Below are 23,771 nucleotides of genomic sequence, written 5' to 3'. Positions count from 1 at the left end.
ATTGACTTTTCCTTTAGTGTTAATTTCTCCCTTTGCTGATATTCATTGTTTATTTTTTTTAATTTCCTCCTCATGGAATATTTTGCTGAGAATGTTCTGTAGTGCAGAGTTTTCTAATTGTGAATTCCTTTAACTTTTGTTTATCATGGAAGGTTTTTATTTCATCTTCAAATCTGAAGTTTAATTTTTGCTACATATAAAATTCTTGGTTGGCATCCATTTAATTTTAGTGCTTGATATATGTTGTTCCTGGACCTCCTAGCATTGAGGGTGTGGGTTGTGAAATCAACTGAGGTTCAAATTGGTTTCCCCCTATACATAATCTGGTATTTTTTCTCATGGAATTTAAAATTCTATCTTTATTCTGTATTAGGCATTTTCATTATAATGTGCTGTGCTGTGGGTCTGCTGTAATTTTGTACATTTGGGGCATTGTAAGCCTCTTTTATTTGAGTTTTCATTTCATTTTTCAGGATTAGGAAGTTTTCTGATATTATGTTACTGAAAAGATTGTGTATTCCATTGCTTTATATCTCCATGCCTTCATCTATCCCAATAAATCTTTTCATGTTATCCCATAATTCTTGGAAGTTCTGTTCATGGTTCCTTAACATCTTCTCTATGTAGATAACTTTATTTTCAAGACTATATGTGCTATGGGAGTCCTGTTAAGGAAGTCTGATCCTAAGCCAACAAGTTGAAGATTTGGACCTACTTTTTCTTCTATAAGATGCAGGGTCTCTGGTCTGATTTCAAGGTCTTTGATCCATGGTGAGGTGATTTTTGAGCAGGGTGAGAGATAGGGGTTTAGTTTCATTCTGTTGCATATGGATTTCCAGTTTTCCCAGCACCAATTGTTGAAGAGGCTATCTTTTCTCCATTGCATATTTTTGGCACTTTTGTCTAATATGAGAAAATTGTATTTATTTGGGTTTCTGTCCATGTCCTCTATTCTGTATCATTGATCAACCTGTCTACTTTGGTGCCAATACCATGCTGTTTTTGTTACTATTGCTTTGTAGTATAGTTGAAGTTCTTGTATTGTGATACCCCCTGTTTCATTCTTCCTGCTAAGGATTGCTTTAGCTATTCTGGGTTTCTTGTACTTCCAGATGAATTTCATGATTGCTTTCTCTATTTTTGTAAGGTACATCATTGGGATTTTAATTGGAATTGCACTGAATCTGTATAGCACGTTTGGTAGTGTGACCATTTTGACATTAATTCTGCCTATCCAAGAACATGGGAGCTCTTTCCATCTTCTAGGTCTTCCTCAATTTCTTTCTTCAATGTTTTCTACTTTTCATTGTAGAGAGCTTTAACCTCTTTGGTTAGATTGATTCCCAAGTATTTTTTTTTTTTTGAGGCTATTGCAAATGGAGTCGTTTTCCTCATTTCCCTTTCAGATGTTTCATCACTTGTGTATAAAAATGTTTTCAATTTATGCGTGTTGATTTTATAGCCTGCTATTTTGCTGAATTCATTGATGAGGTCTAGAAGTTTTCTGGAGAAGTTTTTTGGATCCTCTAAATATAGAATTATGTCATCAGAAAATAGTGACAGCTTAAGTCCCTCTTTTCCTATTCGTATCCCTTTAATTTCTTTAGTCTGCCTAATTGCTCTGGCTAGAGTTTCGAGTAAAATGTTGAATAGAAGTGGTGAAAGAGGACATCCCTGCCTTGTTCCCGTTTTTAAAAGGAATGGTTTCAGTTTTTCTCCATTAAGAATGATGTTGGCCATGGGCTTAGCATAAATAGCCTTTACAATGTTCAGGTATGTTCCTACTATCCCTGTTTTTTCTAGTGTTTTGAGCATGAAGGGGTGTTGTATTTTGTCAACCGCTTTTTCTGCATCAATTGAAATAACCATATGATTCTTATCCTTAAGTCTATTGACATGATGGATTACATTTATTGATTTACGGATGTTAAACCATCCTTGCATTCCAGGGATGAACCCCACTTGATTGTGGTGCACAATTTTCTTAACATGTTTTTGGATATGGTTTGCCAATATTTTCTTAAGGATCTTTGCATGTATATTCATCAAGGATATTGGTCTAAAATTTTCTTTCCTTGATGTGTCTTTTCCTGGTTTGGGTATGAGGGTGATATTAGCTTCATAGAAGGAGTTTGGTAGGTTACCCTCCTTTTCTATTTCCTGCAATACTTTGAGAAGTATTGGAATGAGTTCTTCTTTGAAGGTCTTGTAGAACTCGGCTGAGAATCTGTCTGGTCCTTGGCTTTTCTTGGATGGTAGGTTTTTAAAGGTTTCTTCTATATCATTGTTTCATATTGATCTGTTTAAATTTTGTATGTCCTCCTGGTTCAGTTTGGGAGGAACATATGTCTCTAGAAATTTGTCAACGTCTTCGGTAGATTCTATTTTGTTGGAATACAGATTTTTGACGTAGCTTCTCATCATGTTATGTATCTCAGTGGTGTCTGTCATGATATTTCCTTTTTCATCATGAATTTTAGTAATTTGAGTTTTCTCTCTCCTCTTTTTTAGTGTAGCTAAGGGTTTCTCTCTTTTGTTTACTTTTTCAAAGACCTAACTTTTTATTTTGTCAATTTTTTGAATAGTTTCTTTTGTTTCAATTTCATTGATTTCAGCTCTGATTTTAATTATTTCCTGTCTTCTACTACTTTTGCTGTTATTCTGTTCTTCTTTTTCTAGGGCTTTGAGCTGTAATGTTAGGTCATTTAGTTGCTAACTCTTCATTCTTTACTGGAATGAGCTCCATGCAATGAATTTTCCTCTTAGTACTGCTTTCATAGTGTCCCAGAGATTTTGATATGTTGTATCGTCATTCTCATTGTCCTCTAAGAGTTTTTATCTCCTCCCTGATGTTTTCTGTTATCTATGGTTCATTCAATAGCATATTATTTAGTCTCCAGGTGTTGGAGTAATTTCTGTTTTTTATTTTGTCATTGATTTCTATTCTCAGTCCATTATGATCTGATAGAACACAAGGCAGCATCTCTATTTTTTGCATTTCCTAAGGGCTGCGTTGTGGCATAACATATGGTCTATTTTCGAGAAGGTTCCATGTGCCACTGAGAAGAAAGTGAATGCACTCGTTGATGGATGGAATATTCTATATATGTCTATTAAGTCTAGGTTATTGATTGTGTTATTGAGTTCTACGTTTTCTTTGGTTAGTTTTTGTTTGGAAGATCTATGTAGTGGTGGTAGTGTTGCATTAAAGTCACCCAGAATTATTGTGTTGTGGTCTATGTGATTCCTGAAATTGAGAAGGATTTGTTTGATGTACAGGGATGCACCATTGTTAGGGGCATAAATATTTACTATCGTTATGTCTTCCTGATTTATGTTTCCCTTAAGCAGTATGAAATGTCCTCCTTTATCCCTTCTGACTAACATTGGCTTGAAGTCCACTTCAAGAATCAATAACTGGGATAGATTCAAACTGAAAAGCATTCTCTCAGCAAAGGAAACTATCAGTAATGTGAAGAGAGAGCCTATGGAGTGGGAGAAAATCTTTGCCACTCATACTTCAGATAGAGCACTAATTTCCAGAATAGATAAAGAACTCAAAAAACTCTACACGAAGAATACAAATAACCCAATCAACAAATGGGCTAAGGAAATTAACAGACACTCACAGAAGAAGATCTACAAGCAATCAACAAACATATGAAAAAATGTTCAACATCTGTAGTAATAAGAGAAATGTAAATCAAAACTACCATAAGATTCCATCTCACCCCAATTAGAATGGTGATTTCAAGAATATAAGCAACAATAGGTGTTGGAGAGGATGTGGGGAAAAAGGTGCACTCATACATTGCTGGTGGGGCTTCAAATTAGTGCAGCCACTCTGGAAAGCAGTGTGGGGATTCCTTAGAAAACTTTGAATGGACCCTCCATTTGACCCAGCTATCCCACTCCTCAGCCTGTACCCAAAGGACTTAAAATCAGCATAGTACAGAAATACAGCCACATCAATGTTCATAGCTGCTCAATTCACAATAGCCAGATTGTGGAAGCAACCTAGATGTCCTTCAATTGTTGAATGGATAAAGAAACTGTGGTACATACATACAATGGAATATTACTCAGTGGTAAAGAATAATAAAATTATGGCATTTGCAGGCAAATGGATGAAACTGGAGAATATCATGCTAAGTGAGATAAGCCAATCTCAAAAAACCAAAGGAGGAATGATCTTGGTGATTAGCAGATGATGACACATAATGGAGGGTGGGAAGGAGGCAAGAATAGAGGAAGGAGGGACTGTATTGAGGGAAAAGAATCGTGGGAGGGGTGGGGGGAAGTAAAAAATAACAGAATGAATCAAACATCATTACCCTATATAAATGTATGATTACACAAATGGTATCCTGTTACTCCATGTACAAGCAAACAACATATATCCCATTTGTTTACAATAAAAATAAATTAAAATAAAAAAAAGAGTATATATTTTGTCTTCATTGCCTGGAGTTCTGTCTTCTGAGTTGTCTAGTCTGTTGGTGATACTTTCCATTGTGTTTTTAATTTGGTTTATTGATTTATTTCAAGTATTTCTACTTGATTAATTTTCATAATCTCTCTTTATTAAATAATCTTTCACCTCCTGAAATTTTTCTGATTTTACTGTTTACATTGTCCCTTATGTCGTGGATCTGTTTAACTATGTGCATTCTGAACTCCTTTTTTGACATTCCTTTTATTGTATTGTCAAGGGATTCTGTTATTGGAGCATCTTGGTTTGTTTGGGGCACTTTGTTCTCTTGTTTTTTCATGTTGTTTTGCTGTCTTCCTATCTAGCAGGGTGGATCTAAGGAATTACAGTTTCTACCCTGTAGACTTATAGTGTCCCTGAAGGTTTACAGTGGCTCACTTTTAAGGGGGAGATCAATATTAATAGCATCCAATGCAAATAATATACAGTCTTAAACCAAATAGCTCCTATTAATACATTTATAGTTTTGTCACAATAAACATAACTAATGTTTTCAATTATTTTTCATAATATAAACAGTAGGTTTGCAAAAACATTTATAATTTCTAATGGTGGACAAGGAGAGAACATGTGTGGTGTGGAATGTGATGTTTATGAGGAAGGAGGAGAGAAGATAGAAGTATAAGATCATAGGAAGGGTGAAAGGAATCAATAGGAGCTGACTTTGAGCAGGAGAAAAGAGAGAAAGAGAATCTAAGCAAAGAGCTATGTGAGAGCAATATATGTGTATATGTGTGTGTGTGTGTGTGTGTGTGTGTGTGTGTGTGTGTGTGTATAAAGTAAAAAGATAAAATTAAGAAATATCAAAAGAAACAAAGTAAAAATAAGAGAATACACAATACTGAAATATACTATTCAGACATCCCAGTCCTAAATAACCTGATGCATGAAAAATACTTTGTTTCAAAAATGGTTAGGAAGTAAGAACAGGAAAAGAAAAGAAAATCTCAAAGGAAAATTGAACTATTGTTTCTCTTGGAGTTCAGAAGCTTCTCAACTTCCCTTTTTAGCCAATAGGCAGTGTTGTCTGGAGTTTGCTGGTAGCTCCACCCTCACGATGGTGTTACTAGGGTATGAGGGTTAGTCCCAGAGGTGGAACTTTTGGAGGCATTGTATAGCAATTGTCAGACCCCATTGGAAGACTGACCCAGGAATCTCCTTTGGGTTACACTCATGTGCTATAGGAGCCTGATCTCAGCCCCTTATGTCACTTGTGGATCCCACAATTCTTTGTCTCTGATTTAGTCTCCAAACCATATCTCCTGCCCCTACCCTTTTGATTTCCTTGTCAGGCACCTCTGTCCCTGGTGGTCCTGAGGGCTGAGCACTGAGACCTTTGTCCTTGTTTTGGGGAACTGTTCTGTATCATGCACACCAGGACCAGGTGCTGAGAACTACAGGCCTGCCACATAGCTGCAAGTTCTGAGCCAAGTTTGTGGCTAGGGAGGGGTTGTGGGAATGGGGATTGGGGAGCCAGAGGGTCCTCTTGATTGTTGAACTTGGTGGGACCAGGGGATCTATGGATGCCAGACTTGGGAGGGAGTAAGGGGCTGGACTGGTGTCATGTCCCAGTGAGTGCTGACCCGAGTGGGTTCTGGGAACTTAGTGTGTACTGAATGGGTTGTCTGGGCAAGCTGAGAGTAATATGTCCTCATGCCATCTTCCAACCTTCCAATCCTCTGAAGCCAGTCCCATCTATCACTGTTTACTTCAGGACTAGTGGAGCTGGCAAGAATTTGGTTCACTCCAGCTTCTGTAGCAAGATGGTGGCTATTAGCACACCTAGTAGGAGGAATACCTCAGGTGTAACCAAAAATGCAGGCACCTTGATGATGGAATTTCAGGCCCTGGACTGTGTCCCCAGATGGAGGCTGCTATGTCTTGAGATGGTGATGGTGGCATCAGAGTTATCCCAAGATGGAGGTGGCCATGTTCAGAGGTGGAACTTTGGCAATGGGTGGTGCATTGACGGTGGGTCACCACATTCAAAGATCAATTCATTGATTTTTAACTAATTTTATTTCAGAAGACTATAAAAATGAGCTGGTTGTCCAATCTTAAATAGAAGATTACTTTCTTATGAGTTCTCAGTAGAAGAACCATTTCTTCTTTTAATATCTTCAGCAGTTTTTTTTTCCGAAATTCAAAAAAATGTACCAGTCTCCCACCTCCCACATATATCAAGCAAGAGCCTGAACTGAGCTGGCCACAGTCAAGCCCAGCATTAGCTCCTGGTTTTTAAATTTTAATTCCTGGGAATTAACATTCATTTATATGTTTTTGATTAGATATAAGATTTCAAATCAGTTGGGTAAATAGTAGAATTGAATGATTTTATGGTATATGTATAAGAAACTGTCAATTTTTTTCCCAAAATCCCTGTTATTTTTAATTCCTTTCAAAAATAAATGAGAATTCCTATTAATCCACATACTAATGAACATTATTGTCACCCAATAGCTCCTGTGTTACTGCAGGAGTTGAAATGATTAGATTATGATATTTCTAATCAAACCAGTGAATCAAGCCCTTTCATGGATTAATAATTTAAATGCACTAATTGGGTAGTAACTGTAGGCATGGGGGACATGGCTGAAAGAAGTAGGTCTGTTGGGGCATGACTTTCAGATTTACATTTTGTCCTGATGTCTGGTTCTCTTTGCATCCCATTTTTCATGAAATGAATGAGCTACACATCTTGGCTATACCTTTCCACCATCATGTTCCCTCCCCTCTGACCCACAGAGATGGAATCATTCAACCATGGACTGACCTCCTAATCCATGAGCCAAAATAGAGTTTCCCTCTTTAAGTTGTTTTTGTGTAATATTTTGATCACTGGGACAAAAAGTTGACAAACACAGGTAATTTATAACCCAAAGTCAATCATATTCATATACACAAGCAATTAAAACTTTAATTTTAAAAAGTGTCATGTACAGTAGCATCTGAAAAAATAAATATATAGTTTTTCATTTGTTTGTTTTGATATTTACCTTGCTATACTTGCTATGGCCTAGTAAGCAGTAGATACAAATTATGGGTTCCCAGAATCCCAAAACATCACCTCATTTCTCATCTTATTTTTATGATATTGACACCCTCAAAAACGCATTTCTGTTAACTCTACCTGTAAGAACATTTACTGCTCTTAGTATTTGCTTATTATCTTTTTCTAATTATATTACCTTTAGCTTACGCAGGGACCTTATTTCCAGTGCAACCAGGAATGCTCCTGAACAAAACAACTTTTATGAAGTTCTTTTATTTTTCAGTTTCAACTGAGATCTCAGCTCACTATTTGATAGGGCAAACTATCTGAATTTCCATTACCATTAGCTTTTCCACAATACCTTGCTGATGTTATACAGATCTCCAGAAAACATAATTTAGCACATATGTATCCATGTGTATCAGCTTTCTATTGTGTAATAAATAGATCACCCACTTACTCTTAGCAACCTAAAGGAATATACTTTATTTGTTTTTATTTTGTAAATCAGATATTCAGGCATGGCATGACTAATGTTTCAACTCAGGACCATATAAACTCCCCCAACACACACACGTGACCAAAACAAAGAATAAACAACCATATTTTGACTAAAAGTATCTGAAGGAGAGTATCATAGGACACCAGGGGAGTGATAGAGACTCTGTAGAGCAAGAAACTCAGGATGGCCACAAGGAAGAAAATAGCCTGCCTTTGCCAATCTGTAGGGATCAGCTTGATACCAGGACTCTCTCTGAGGGAAGGAGATAAATAGGATGTCCCCAGCAGCCCCTTTTACTATACAGATGTATACATTTCTTTGTTGCCGGAAAACCCTGAGGTCCTTGTAAGCACTGAGCTGCCTTTAGTTCACACAGCTGCAATTACTCCAAACAAGAAGTCATTATTGTGCTCATTTCCACTCACTTACCCATCCTTTCCTGCCAACCAGACTGCTCTCATACAACACCATGTTGAGACCTACCTGAGCCACTGCTAAAGTGCATCCTGCTCCAGGGTGCCACTAGCCACTGCATCTCTCTATCCCTAAGATTCTGTGACCACTACACTGCCCTCAAATAAGCTGTCTAGGAGGCACTCCATCTTCCCCATTCTAGTGGCTGCTGGTATTGATTCTAGGCCCAGCAGAATGGCAAAGCCCCAGGGCATGAACCAATGCAATACAGTACTCGGCCTGCCCCAACACACAGGCAGTCTTACCCAACAGGGAGATCACAACTGCTTAGGTAGAAGATGAACGAGATACCTTCAATCCACAAGGAACAGCCTGAGGCCCCTACTCCTAGCATTCTGAGCAAAACTGACAAGACAGCACAGCACAAGATTTCATGGTACTACCCATAAGGTATGTAACTTAAAATTTATGAATTGGAATTGTTCATTTCTGGGATTTTTCATTAACTATGTTATGAGTATATTTGATCATAAGTAACTGGAACTGAAGAAAATGAAACTACAGATATGGAGAAATATAGTGTTTTATTTTCTCTTTCATTACTTTCAAAGTATTTCAAAATATCTCTTGTGATTTCATCATTGACTAGTTAGTAATTTAGGAGTGTGTTCTTAATTTTCACATATTTATATATTTTCCAGATTTCCTTCTATTATTTCTAATTTTATTCCACTAAGTCATAGAATATACTTTCTATAATTTCAAGCAATTCATATTTATTGAGACTTGGTTTATAGCCCAGCAATTGATAGTTCCAATGATTTACCATGTGCATTTGGAAAGAATGACTTAAAAATGTTTATATCAGTGCATTATAGCTATATGTATCACTGGGGTTCACTTCAATATAATCATACATGCATAAAATATATTGTAGCTACCATATAGTGCTGATCACACATGGTGAACTTCTTCGATATGTTTCATCAAATGTTTTTCATTAAATTTGGGAAGTTTTCAGCCATTTTTTTATTCACATATATCTATTGCCTATTTCCCTTTCATTCTTTTTGGGGACTTTCTTTATGTATATATCAGTGCACTTGATAGTGTTACACAAGACGCTGTTGTTCTGTTCGTATTTTGTTATTTCTTTTTTTTTCTTCAGACCAAATCTTCAAAATTTGCCAATGTCTAAGCTCAGTGCTTCTTTTTCTACTTCAAATCTGCTTTGATTTTAAAAACATCTGATACTGTACTTTCAAGCATAAAATTTCTCTGATTCTTTAAGATTTACATAATATAAAATTAGTCATTTTATAACATACAACTCAGTGGCACTAAGTACACATAGAATGTTGTATAACTGTATTTTATTATTTTTATGTTTCACTTATTTAATATTGTTAAGTGAGAAATTATTGTTATTATACTGTTCTTTAGTTCTTTAAGCATAGATTCCTTTGACCACGTTTAAAGTATCTGATTTAAAATCTCTCTTGATTTTAAGGTCACTGGGTCACCTCAGGGACAATTTCTATTTTATTCCTTTCATAGAGATGTTTTTATTTGTTTGTGGACTTGGGATTGAACCAGGTGTGATCTACCACTGAGCAACATCACCAACACTTTTTATATTTTATTTTGAGATAGAGTTTCACTAAGTTTCTAAGGCTTACTTCCTCAACAATTCCAAGTCACTGGGATTACAGGTGTGTACCACCACATTCAGCTTGAAAACTGAATATTAAAAATAATATAGTAAGGCAGCTCTGGAAGTACAACCCTTCAGGATTTATTGTTATTATTGTTATTATTGGTAGTGAGTTTTCTGAACCAATATTGTAACACCTTTATTCTTGTGTGCTACAAAAGTCTTTGATTAGCTTAGTGGTCACCTAATGATCAGACCGACTTTTCACTGTCCCCGATAGATATCTCATTTTCCAGATTTTTACATCACAGTTCCAGAGCTAGAAGTCCAAGATCAAGGTGATGACTCCTGAAACTTCTCCTGGGCTTCTATATAGTCATCCTATCCCTTTGTCTTTACATGCTCTGCTCTTTCTCTCTCCCTCCCTCTCTCTCTCTCTCTCTCTCTCTCTCTCTCTCTCTCTCTCTCTCTCTCTCTCTCTCTCCATCTCTCTTTCTCTCTTGATTCTGTGTTCTCATCTCTTCTTCTTATAATGACACCTAATGGACTAATTTAACCTTAATCTCTTCTTTAAAGTCCCTGTTTCCAAGTAATAACAGATTCTGAGATATTTTCATTTGGGATTTTAATACATGAATTTGGGAGAATTTGGAATTAGGCATAATTCAGCCAATAACAATCTTCATTATTATAATTTTTATAGACCTATCATTTTATTTGTATAGGATAAAGCCAAAACCTGTAAATAACAGATTTTTTTGTAAGTTATTTGTTGAGTTTATAATTTGCTTTATTTGTTATCATAGTTTGAGGCATCTGAGAAGTTAAACAATTCCACTTGACACGTATCCTGGGAAAAGACTGTTTGCACTGAGGGATCTCTGAGTCAGGTCATATAAAGACAAAATAAGAGTTTCTAGGGGATTGCCTTTCAAGTCAAGTAATTAAAATTTTATGAGAATAGTGCTTTTGGGGAACTGCAAACCCATTCTTCCCCTTGAAGGGTATTGCAGGCTCATGGTTTTCATAGTGATTGCTCAGGTACTGGTTTTTAAGGATGCCACAGAGCTTAAGAAAAGATAGGAAAATGACAAGTAAAAATACTATGAATTCCATTGTTCATACTGAGATGCAGCTATTTTCAAAGAAATGCTTCTCAGATTATTGCAAGATTTTGGCTAAGCTCCTGAGTTCTTAAAACAAAACAAAACAAAACAACAAAAAGATGATATTAACTTCTCCAATATTCTCATTGCTTTTATGGAGGGACTGATTTTTGTGAATCTTTAGTGCATCTTATAATGTCACCTGAAGATACTTATGTTTAAATCTCAGAGAATATGTGCAAGATTTGTCTACTGTAAAGTACAAAATACTAAAAAAAGACATTAAAATTCAAATAAATTAAAGTAAATGGAGAAATATACCAGGATCCTGGTTTGGAAGGCTCAACATTGTTAGGACGTCATTTTCCACAATTTTATTTATAGATTCCGTGCAATTTTCCTCAAAAGTCCAGCCGATATTTCTGTCAATATTGACATGTAGACTTGAAGATTTATATGAAGAAGTAAATGAACTTTAATACACAAAAATTCTGAGTTGTAGTATCCAAGGTTTTAGATGATTGTCACACAGATAAACACATAGATCAATGGAATAGAACATAGATGACAGAAATCTATTCACAAAAAAATTAGAGGTTCATACACAAAATAAAAGTACCTGTATGTATACCTTATGCAATACACATTAGCTAACTGGCATCAAATATAAATCTTGTAGAAGAAAATCTGTGTGACTTTGGATTTCACAATGAGTGTTTATGTATAACACCAAAACCATGATCAAATAAGAAGAAAATGACAATTTATGCTTTGTAAAATTATAAACCTTTGATCTGTGAAAAACAAACTTAATAAAATTAAAGACAACCCACAGATATAAAGAAAATAAGTTCAAGTCATATTTCTCACACAAACTTTAAGCTAGAATTCATAACTACAAAAGAAAATTTACAAAACCACAATAAGAACACAATACAAAAGAAATCAATGACAAGTGAGTAGATATCTGAACAAGCATTTTACCAGAAAAGATACACAGATGGTAAATAAGCACATAAAAAGTACCATTTGTCACTGGGGAAATGCAAATTAAAGCTGTAATGAGTTACTCCTTTTCACATATAGAAATACTAATATAAAAAACTAAGAGCCCATGCAAAGTAACACCAACTCTATTTTTATTATAAATATTAACTTACACAAGTTATACAAATTAATGGATTTCACTGTTAATTATGTTGCATGCCTACATTGTGCTTTGATCTCCTTCACCCTCCTTATTACCCTCTCTTCTCCCCTCTCCCTTTTGCCCCTCTTCCCTAGTCCTCTTCCCTCTTCTATTTTCAGATGACCATTTTTTTTAGTTTCTACATATTAGACAAAACATGTGATACATAGCATCCTGCATGTGGATTATTTTGCTTAACATCATTACCTATGCTCCATCCATTTTTCTACAAATTACATCATTTTATTCTTTTATATGGCTAAATAATATTCAATTATGTTTATATACCAAATTCTCATTATCAATTCATCTGTTTTGGGTTGTCTAAGACGATTCCATAATTGGCTCTTGTGAACAGTGCTCCAGTAAATGCTGTTATTCAGGTATCTCTATTGCATGCACATGTCATTTCCTTCAGATATATATACAGAAATGGTATAGCTGCATGATATAATAGTTAATATTGTAGCTTTTGAAGAAAGTCCCATACTGATTTCCATAGTGGCTGTACTGGTTTACAATCCTATCATGTAAGGGTTCCCTTTTCTTCACACCCTTGATTGCTTAATAATAGATGGATAGATAGATATGTACATAGATACATAGAAGATACATATGTGTAAAATATATATTTCATATAGATATAGATGCCTAAAATACACATTTTATATCAGCTCATAGGGAATTTTTTTTTTTTTTTGCTTTCTTATATGTAATTCCTCTGGCAAGAATTCAAATATTATATTGAATAAGAGTGATGAAAGTGAACACCTTGTCTTAGTCCTTAGTTTGGAGAAAATGCTTTCAGGTTTTTCCCATTCAGTATAATACTATTTGTGGGTTTGTAATACATAGCTTTTATTTCGTTGATGTATGATCCTTTTATACCTAGTTTCTTCAGGACATTTATCATGAAGGGGTATTGAATTTTATCATTTATGTGATTATATCCTTTATTCTATTTATATGTTGTGTTTATTGATTTGCATATGTTAAACTATCCTTGAATTCCTGTAATGAAAACATCTTGGTCATAGTGTACAATCTTTTTCATGTATTGTTGAGTTTAATTTGCAATTATTTTATTGGGATTTTTACATGCATCTTCATCAAGAATTTTGGTTTATAGACTATAGTTTTCTTTTTCATTGAATTCTTATCAGGTTTTGGTAGTAGGGTAATACTGGATTTACAGAATGAGTTCAGGAGGATTGCCTAACTTTCTAATTTATGGAATATTTTCAGGAACATTGGTGTTCATTCTTTAAAATTCTGGTAAAGTTCAGAAGTTAATTCAGCCAGTTATGGCCATTTCTTTAATGGTAAACTTTTATTACTGTTTCAACCTCATTGTTCTTGATCTATTTAGATTTTCTATATTCTATAATTTTTGGTAGCTCATATGTGCCTAGAAATTTGTCCATTTCTTCTGGATTTTACATTTTAATATAATATATATATTTTTTGAAGTATTCCCTAATGATGTTCAGGATTTCAGTAGTATCTGTTTTGATATCCCTACTTTTGTCCATAATTTTATATATTTGGGTCTTTTCTTTCTTTCTTCTTAATAGTTTGGCTAAAGTTTTGTGAATCGTGTTCAAAAATTCAAAGAACCAACTCTTTATTTCTTTGATCCTTTGTATTGTTCTTTTAGTCTCTTTCACTTAGCTCAACTCTAATCTTTTTTTTTTTTCTTACCATCCACTGATTTTAGATTTGCTGTGCTCTTGTTGCTTCAAGATCTTGAGATGTATCATACACCCTCTAGCCATACCTAGAGGTTCAGTGATTAGCATAAGGCTTTTACCTTCCCTGTTATTTAAGTTGAAATATCTGCCAAGGTTCAAGTGAGAGTATGTTGTGGCTAAAATGAAGTGCAATTTCCCTCAACTGTGCTGTGGGTTTAGCTCAGTGACAAAGTACCCACCCAACATGTTTGAAGTGTTAGACTTATTTCCATGCTCCATTCAAAGGGAAGAAAACAAACCACCGTAACAAACACAATGTAATACCAGACCAGATAGAGAAATAGTGACAATTCATTCAAAACAACAACCACAATACCAATAATGATGTAAAAAATGGGACAAAAATATTATATAATAAGCTAAAAAGTTTTAAATTAATTAAAGTAAAATTAGCAATAAAGAGGAGAAAAGACCCAGTAGAAGAGAAGAGAGGAAAAATTCATTAAACTGCAATGCAGTCAGGCACAGTGGTGCGTACCTGTAATCATAATGACTTTGGAGGCTGAGGCAAGAGGACCCCAAATTCAAAGCCAGCCTCAGCAACTTAGGTTAGGCCCTGAGCAACTTGGCGAGACCCTGTCTCAAAATAAAATTAAATAAATAAATAAATAAAGGGGCTGGGGTGAAGTTCGGTGGTTAAGCACCACTGGGTTCAATCCCAGGTTATAATAGAAAAAAATAATTGTAAGAAATATGTAATGAAATATAACAAATTAAAAATAATACAATATACAATATATTGAGGAAAGAAAAGTAAAAAAATTTAAAAGCAATTCAAAGTCCCTCTTAGTGGAAATGTTAGGATTGAAGACATTTCCTTTTGGGCATGTGCACATTCTCTGCAGAAGGCCTTCATCTCCATATCCTGGTAGTGTGGTCAATGTCTGGGCCACAGAAGCCCTTCTCATTGACTTAGCTTTGGTGTCAAGTGGTGTTTTTCTATTTGAGTTGTCACCCAAAAAGATCATGTGTTAAGGGATGCAGGAATCTTGAAAGGTTAAATTATTAGATTATGAGAGCTGTAACCTCATTAGTGTATTAATCCATTTGATGGATTAGTAATTTGAATGGACTACTGGGAGGTACGTGTAGTCAGGTGAGGTGTGGCTGGAGGAAATACATCACTGGGTGGTTACCCTTGTGAATAATGTCTTTTCCATGGCTCCTTGTGCATTCTCTCTCTCTCTCTCTTTCTCTCTCTCTCTCTCTCTCTCTCTCTCTCTCTCTCTCTCTCTTTCTCTCTCTGAGCAGCTTTCCTCCACCATACACTTCTGTCATGATGTTTTGCCTCACCAGATCCCAGAGCAATGGAACTGACCAATCATAAACTGAACTTCTGAAACCATGAGCTCCAAATAAACTTTTCTCCCTCTAAGTTGATCTTTTCAGGTATTTTGGTTACAGTGAGAAAAAATTAAAATATGCAAGCTATACTGAATGGACATATATTCAGCACCCAGGGCCATATCAAATATCCAAGTCAAATCCTACAGCAGAATGCCTCAGTGTGTGTGTATGTGTGTGTCATGGAAGCAGTCAAGCCAGAGAGTTTGCACTGGATTGGGGCTGCAGGAATCAAGCAAATTGCTGCCCTCACGCTCAGCATTCTCAGACCTGGCTTCTTCATGCCACCACTTGTGAAGAGATTTGTTCAAGTCACAGGGTTTCAGTATACTGACTGCTGTTCCTCATCTCAGTCCCCCCTCCTCCCTGCTCAAACTAATTAATTTGATTCTGTCCATCTTTCTCCCCAGTTATAACTTTCTTGTGCTGCTCTCTCCTACACAGTTAATCCAGCAGACTGTCCATAAGGACTCTGAATTGTGATTACTCCAAGTTTACTGCTCAAGTAGTCCCTGACAATAGGAACCCTCTCAATAGTACTTGTATTTATAACACTGAGATTTTGCTAAGCAATGTGTTGAATTTCTTTTCAAAAGTTAGCTTATACAGAAGGAGTCACTCTTAGATCAAATTTTTAAAGATTGTACGGACTGTGAATTTTTCCTACAGTTAGGACCGCAGGCCCAAAATTATCATCAGGATTGGATGTACTCTCTAGAGGCTTACCATATACTTGTGGCAGAGGTTCCATTCCTCTTGCCTGGGAATTGAGTGGTTCCAATTTCTTCTGTCCTCATCTCTGTATTTCCTTTCTGATTCTCCATGCTGTTCAGTGTTTCCATCACTTCCTTAATGATACTTAGAGATTTTTCTCACTTTCTCTCCTAAAATGTAGTTTTTCCTTTGCTACTTTGACTCTTCCCACTTACAGTGTCAAGCAAAGGTAGCTTGTCTTCTTCTGTCTTGACTATAAAGAATGAAGAATGCTCCAAGCACTCAGACGCTTATATAGTGGGTATATGAAATTATACAGCCACTTTGAAAAAAGTTTTACAATGTCTTATAAGGGTTGAATGTATGGTTATCAACTGATGTAATAATCCCATATCTAGGTATTTACCCAACTGAAGCAAATATTGCTTGTGAAGTTTAATTTTAAATATCAACTTTTCTATGCTAAGTGATGCCCAGACAGATGTTAAGACATCATTTCTTTGTATTTCTGTGAAGGTGTTTCTTGGAAGAGATTAACAGGTTAGTTGGTAGATTAAACATTTCCTTCCCCAGTGCAAGTGGGAATTATGCAATATATTGGGTTCCAGAATAGAAGAAAAAGGGGAAATTGAGTTTTCTATTGAACTGGAATATTCATATTCCTGGTCCTTGCATATGTGCACTCCTGGTTCTCAGGTCTTCAGACATGGATTGGGATTTACATCACTGAGACCCTTCATTTTCATTTCTTGGGATGGGGATTTGGGACTGATTGCATTGATTCTTCTGATTTTCAGATCTCCAGATATGGAACACAGCTACACCACTGAATTTCTTGGGTCTTCAGTTTACCAGTGGAAGGTCATGGGAATTCTTAGCCTCCATAATCATGTGAGTAAATTACTCATAATAAATCTCTTTGTACATATCCTATAGAGAACCCTGACTAATACAGATTTTGATAACTAGAGTAGATTTAGCTCCTTCTCAGAACACATTCACAAAAAAATTAGAACACTAAGGAATATATCAGCTCATTGTGCTTAATATTTCAGGACAAACTATTGAAAGAAAAGAATAAGTTCAGATACTGAAATTCAAGTTCAAGTGTCACATAAAATGGCCTTTATCTCCCATGGTCATGAGGCTGAAAATAAAAGAAAGAACCTCATCCTAGAACCGGTTGAATTGAATTCCAAAAATGTTTAAAATATAGGGATATAAAAACAAAATACTAATTTATAGCTGTTGATTTGTAGAGAGTGCATAAAAAGGGGCTATAGGCAAAAATTTGGGGAGTGATGATAGAACTGTTCTGTGTCATATGAATACATGATGGAGCATGGTGATCCATGATGCCTGGTGAATTTCTGTATTGGTCAATTTCTATAGAACCATGCACCACAAAGACCCAACTTTATTGTTTGTAAATGAAATAAATATATCAAACAGGACATGGCAGGTTCCAAAAACACAATACAAACTGCAACAAACAATCTAAGGATATTACAAATGCCTATCTTAATCTCACTGAAGGGAATAGGGAAGAAAGCATCTGATCCAAATAACTTTCACAATTTTTGAATAGATACTGTAAAGATAATTTCAATAAGTGTACATAAACACTATTTTCTTAATGGTAAATTTTCTTATGACCATAAGAGAAAGCATTTCTTTACTTACATTCTGCTGGTGAAGGGGAAATACAGGATGAGACTGGAGAGTTGTGCAGTGACAGAAATTAAGGAAGTCCTAAATCAAAAGGACTTGTTTCATAAGGACACAAGATCGAAACTGAGTTTCCAATAGACAAAGTTGGAACAATTGGAACTTCAAAATATATAATAACATGAAATAATAGCATAAAAAAAACTGGGCATGGTGGCACACACCTGTAATCTCAGCAACTTGGGAGATTGAGGCAGGAGGATTACAAGTTCAAATCCAGCCTCAACCTCTTAATGAGGCCCTAAGCAACTTAGCAAGACCCTGTCTCAAAATAAAAAAAAAAAAAATTAAAAGGGCTGGGGATGTGATTCAGTGGTTGAGCACCCCTGGGTTCAATCCCTGGAAAAAAAGAAAAGAGAATAATTAGTGCAATACTGGTGCTCACATTACTGCTCTGGATCATATTAAGAAAGTTTATAACATATTGGTTGAGATTTTTTGGCAGGGGATTTTAAAAGTGATTCTTAAAATTGTCTTTTATTTTTACTAACTTTATTTTAACCCCATTCACTCTAGTTTTCACTGCTTGTATTGAATGCAGAGCCCATTTTGAAGGTTTTACTAATCTTGAAGTGTTCCCTTTTAATGATATTCTGTATAGCTGTAGTTATACAGAATTATTAGTCCCAGCCTAGGGACTAATTTTTAACTATATAAAGTTCCTCTTGACTCACTTCCTTTAAGTATATTTGTCCCTAAAATTATAAGTTCATAATTCATAAGACAGAAAAACAGAAAGGGAAATTAAACAAACTCATAACCCAATCACCCAAAGACCACCTAATTAATGTGATATATTCTTTTACTTATATTGTAATAAAATTGTGACCAAACTTATACAAAATTTGGTGTTTGCCAACATTTTCATTTATTTCAATTATTCAGTCACATCTCTTGCCAATTTTGCAATATAATTTTAAAAGATAATGATGCATGTTGACCTTTAACTTAAATTTTTATTAAAAATGTGAAAAATGATTTTTTCATACTTTCAGGTCTTTGTATTTTGAGTAACAGAAACTTTACAGATTCCCCCCCACACAAGGGAGATTGATTATAACCAGTAATGAATGTTTGTTTGGATCCTCCAGCCCCAGTGCTAAAATAATTCCCTTCCTAGAGGTTCCTAGCCAAGAGAGCTCGTCACTTCTATGAAATGAGATATTTTAGTCTCTTCCCTATTTCCTACACGGAGGATCAATAAATACATACTGTAGTTGATGCCTTTGGCAAAGTCCACGTACTGCTGTTCAGTGACTTTGCTGAAGGTGCTTAGAGTCAACACTGGTAATGTTCCAATGAAAGGCCTTAAATGAATAAAATTTAAATGAATAAAATGAAAATAGATTCATTTCAAAAATAATAAATTAGGCCACTAATGAAGCACAATAATAAGGAATTATAACATCCTTTAAATTGTTTCAAGTTATGTATTTGAATGTAGAGATTCTTAGAGGAAAGCCAATTGATTGATGAACTATGGACAGAACATTAAATGACATGCCTTAGGGGAAGGGACTTTTCTAACTCCTGCTTTATCTGACAGAGGAGAAAATGAAATGTCTTTTTAGAACCTACTTCAACAGGTCTGGAAACAATATCTAGAGGCAAGGTCATACATGTGTATAAGACAACTATCAAGTTAGAGTAGGTTTAGTGAATTTGATTTAGTACATTAATATTAAAGCTCTATCTAGTGGTCAAAAAAGAATTTCTAGTTTCTGTATAAATCAAATACAATAACCAACTAACTTCAAATCATTTTACTTTTAACTTATAAATATGAGTTAGCATACAGCAATTCAATTATGAAGTTTGTTTTCTTTATACATAGTGCCATATTTTATGAAATTTCCTTTGTTGGATTTGAATTTATAATTGCAGGTGCAGTAGTAAAAGTACATGATTAATTGCATTATAATGCTCCATTTATTTTCCATTTTGTGGATATACAAAAATGCAGATTCATTTTGAGATTTTCAACCTAATCTTGTATGTAAAACTACTTCATCTGCTAGGAATATACCTAAGTTTATACTTGGCCATTGTGTGCAGCTGTGTGCATAGTTGCTGAATAAGATGCATTTGACCTACAACATCCTCGGTTTTTTACCATCCCAGAACATGTGCAATAATGTCTATTATTTTGTACTCAGAATCGAAACAGTTTACTATAAATATTTGGCATCAGGTTCTTGTGGAAAAGTTGAGTTAATCATGTTTATCCTTCAACAGTCATTTTCTTCTGGGCATTTTGTCTTTCATTTTTAAATATCAGCTTTATTGAGATATAATTTACTCACAATAAAATGTGCCCATTTTAACTACACATTTTGATGGGTTATGACACATTTATTTGACAATAACTACTATCACTATAAAATAAATCATACTTATTTTCACCCCAAAATGATCCTGTGTGTCTCTTTATACTCAATCCTTTCAATTCCTGACCTCAGGCAAACATTGATTAGGTTTTCGTCAATATCATTAGAGATTAAGTTGTCTTTTCTAGGTTTTTAAATAAATAGAACCATAAACTAAATACATTTGTCTTTATTATTTTACTATGGAAATTTGCTGATATAGTTACATGTATCATTATATAGTCTAATGTTTGAATATATCACAATGAGATTGTCAATTCATATACTGATGCACATTTGAATGTGTTATAGTTCTTGACTTTTACAAAAACACTTGATATTTGCCTACAAGTAATTTTATAGCTATGTATTCATGTAATTAAAATGAGATATTTAGATTGGAATTAGTACTTATGCTAAATATATGTCTAATATGTGTAAATAAAATAACCAAACAAAACCTGTCAAAATATTCTAATGTTTTCCAAAGTATTTCTACTATTTTAACTATTACCAACAATGTATGAGAGTTTCTTCAAATCCTTACCAGTACCTGGTATAATAAGCCATTTTCTCTCTTTTATTTTTAAATTTTTGTCCTTTTTAGTTATACATGACAGAAGAGTATAATTTGACTTATTTATACAAATATGGAGTATAACATATTCTAATTTGGATCTCAGTCTTGTGATTGTACATGATGTGGAGATTCACTGTGGTATATTAACACATGTACATAAGATAATTATGTCAGAATTATTTCACTGTCTTTCCTACTTCAGTATCCTTCCCTTCCTTTCATTACCCTTTACCTAATCTACTTAAGTTCTGTTCTTCACCTTGCCCCCCTTGTTGTGTATTAGCATCTACATATCAGAACATTTGACTTTTGATTTTGGGGGGCATTGGCTTTTTTTGCTTAGCATACTAGTCATAGATCCGTCCATTGTCCAGCAAATGTCAAAGTTATTCTTTTATATGGCAGAGTAATGTTTCATTCTGTATATCTATATTCTGTATCTGTGTATTCCATTCTGTATTTTATATATATATATATATATAAAATTTTCTTTTTAGGGCAACTAGGTTGGTCTATCCTTTACATAGCCTATCTAATAAATATTTTGTAAACCTACAGTCACAAAAGTTTTCTCCTATGTTTTATTGTAAATGTTTTAGATGATGCTTTTATGTTTATAACCCATCTCAAATTAGTTATTGTTTACAATTTACTTCATACAAGAAAATAGGTTTAATATTAATCTTGTTGAAAATATTTTCCTTTCTTCATTTTATTGCCTGATATTTTTTGTTAAAACTAACTATATATACTTGGATTTGTTTTGGGGTGCTGTTCTATTATATTGATATATTATATGTCTACCCTTACGGCAATGTAATATTGTATTAAATAATGTAGCTTTAAGATAATTTGAAATCAAGAAAGATTAGCCCTTTGACTTTTTTTTCAAATATGTTTTTGTATATTCTGTGACCTTCATCTTCTCATACAGATTTGGCAATGAACTTGTTGATTTCTTTTTTTTTTTTTTTTTTTTTTTTTTGGTGTTGGGGATTGAACCCAGGGCCTTGTGCTTACAACGCAAGCACTCTACCGACTGAGCTATCTCCCCAGCCCCAACTTGTTGATTTCTAAAAAAAAAAAAAAACCTTCCTAAAAGTTTTATGGGAATTCTATTGAATTTATATCTCACTTTAGGGAAGTGGATATCACAGTTATACTAAATCATCTGATGTATATACATGGAATATTTTTCTCAATTAGGACTTGGACTTTAATTTTTCTTGGCAATGTTTTGTAGTTTTTAGGATAAATTTTTATTCAACTTTCTAAAACAAATGCTAATACAATTGGTCAAGCATTTTATTTTTATTCTGTTGAAAGTGATATCTTTAATATTCACTTCTAGCTATATGTTCCTATTATGTAATAAAGGAATTTTTTTAAACCAAAATCATATTCTGCAATCTATTCACTTTAGTTCTAGTAGCTTTTTTGAAATGTTCCTTATGATCCTCTGCATATACAATTTGATAAGTATAAATTAAGATAAGTGTCCTTGTTTATATTTTTAGACCAGTTACTGAAATATAATTTATATGCTCTAAAATTAGCTCATATAAGGTGCATAAATCAGTGTTTTTCCACATACAGAGTGATGCAATAATTACCACTATCCAATTCAAGAAACTTACATCAACTCAAAAAGATGCCCCATGCCCATTAGCAGTCACTTACATTATCCTGCATACTCAGGATTGCCGACCCTAAATCTAGTTTTGGTCTCTATAGATTTGCTATACTGAACATTTCATATAGATAGAATCATACAGTATATTGCATATAGTAATTGTCGTCTTTCAGTAGCATAATATTTTCAGAGTTCATCATGTTATGATATGAACCTGTACTTCATTGATTTTTATAGCAGAATAATATTCCCTTGTACAAATGCACCACATTTATTTATAAATTCATCCACTGTCGTGCATATGGCTTGTTTATACTTTCGGCTAATAGAAATAATGCTCCAATAAACATTTTTAATTCATTTTTATTGTAAACAAATGGGATACATCTTGTTTCTCTGGTTGTACATGAAGTAGAGGCATACCATTTGTGTAATCATACATTTACATAGGGCAATAGTGTTTGATTCATTCTGTTATTTTTTCCTTCCCCCCCACCCCTCCCACCCCTCTTTTCCCTCTATACAGTCCCTCCTTCTTCCATTCTTGCCTCCCTCCCACCCTCATTATGTGTCATCATTCACTTCCAATAAACATTTTTGTGGACATATTTTCATTTCTTTGGGTATATATACTTAGGAATAGAATTCCTGCACTATATGTTAACTCAGTTTAACCAGTTGAGGATTTGCCAGACTGTTTTCCAAAGTAGCTGTGAGATTTTATATTTCTACTAGTAGTATATGAACATTACAATTTTTCCACATCTTCCTTGAAAATTCACATCTGTCTTTTATATTTTAGCCATCCTAGTAGGTATGAAGAGGTATAGCTATAATGACAAGTGAAGTTGAGCATATTTTAATGTGCTTTTTGACCATTTCAAAATGGTTTTTCAAATATTTTGTATACTTTTTAATTGGACTATTCTTCTTTTATAGTTTTTTTATATATTCTTGGTGCAATCCCTTATTAAGTTGGTGGTTTGCAAATATTTTACCCAATTCCATTATGGTATCTTTTCACTTTCTTGACAGTGTACATTGAAACTCAAAAAAAATTAATTTTGCTGTAAACCACTTTATTCATTCTTTTTCTTTGTTTCTCAAATTTTTGGTGTTCTAAATAAAAATCCTTTACCACATTTGAGGTCATGAAGATTTGTTCCTGTTTTCTTCTAAATAGTGTATAAATTTAGCTTTTATGTTTAGGACTTTAATTCATTTTGAATTTATTTTTGATATGGTGTAAAGTCCATATCAAGGACCTTGAAGGGTCCAGCTTCGGTCTTTTGCATGTGGCTGTCAA

This window comes from Sciurus vulgaris (assembly GCF_902686455.1).
Source record: "Sciurus vulgaris genome assembly, chromosome: X".
Taxonomy (NCBI): domain Eukaryota; kingdom Metazoa; phylum Chordata; class Mammalia; order Rodentia; family Sciuridae; genus Sciurus; species Sciurus vulgaris.
This window is presented reverse-complemented; position numbering follows the sequence as displayed.